Genomic DNA, 1262 nt, shown 5'->3' on the forward strand with positions numbered 1-1262 from the left:
TACGTAACATTTAGGAAGGGGGAGGGGTTACAGAAAAAAGTTACGGTGCGTTACATGGGTTTAAGAAGGTCCAAAAATTGCGTTACGTATTACTTGAACGCCCAAATTTTAAGCTATGCAAAGGCACTTTATTTTCTCTGTTTCAGGCCACATCTTGTTTAATAAATTTATTACCAGCTGCCAGAAGAGCCCTATCGTAAGCTTCTTGTAAACGCGTTTTATTAGGGAAATTGTTTGGGCAGCTTCAACTCGTTATCGGGTGTCACAAAGTCCCGGTCGCCGGGTGGGTAAGACGGATTCTCAAGGGAAGCAAGGCTATTAGCAAATTTAAATTTAATATAATTACCAGAAATTTATTTCGTACTAGTCTTTTCCGCGGCTTCATATGCGTAGGTAAGTCTAGCAATGGAATTCAAATTCAAATGGTGTTTCGCGATGATTCCCGTGAATATTCACAAAAATTACATCGTGAATTTCAGTAAGGTTGCCTAAAGAAAACCGTGCCAAATTTTATGTCTCTAATGCCAGCGATTGACGTAATGGGATTTTATACAGATCCCGTGGGAATTTTAGGATACAAAGCAGCCTAATTGTTATTCTAGACTTTCAGCTATGTATCTACATACCAAATTTCGTCCAAAATGAGAGCATGTGGGTCTCCTGATGGTAAGAGATCACCAACGCCCATAAACATCTGCAACACCAGGGGTATTGCAGATGCGTTGCCAACCTAGATGCCTAAAATGGGATACCTCAGTGCCAGTAATTTCACCGGCTGTCTTACTCTCCACGCCGAAATCCAACAGTGCAAGCACTGGTGCTTCACGACAGGATTGGCGAGGTTTGGATTCCCTTGGGAATTTCCAAAACTTACATCGAAGTAGGTACCAATTGCGTACCCTGGAATGTACCACTGCAGAGCACAGGCCTTATTGGTTCGTTGGCTTGGTTTAGGTCCTACCCCGCTCTACGCCACAGTAAATGCTACCAGATATTTCGGAGACATTTTACATTTCAGCTCAAAAACCGATTCATACTTAAGACTTAAATTCTTACGGCCTTTTGACCGCTTTCATAATTGAGCAGATTGTGCGTTTTATTACTGTCGTATTTGATATTGGAAAGCATAAAAATATACGAAGAGCTTTGAAATAAGTCACTGCAAAGAGATATTTGAGAAAAGTTGCACAGAAAGAATCTAATAAAATTATTGCACTTTGAAATTGTTAAGATTGATTTTAGAGATGAATGACGAGAATTCG

Source organism: Choristoneura fumiferana, chromosome 6, assembly GCF_025370935.1.
Source record: "Choristoneura fumiferana chromosome 6, NRCan_CFum_1, whole genome shotgun sequence".
Classification (NCBI taxonomy): Eukaryota; Metazoa; Arthropoda; class Insecta; order Lepidoptera; family Tortricidae; genus Choristoneura; species Choristoneura fumiferana.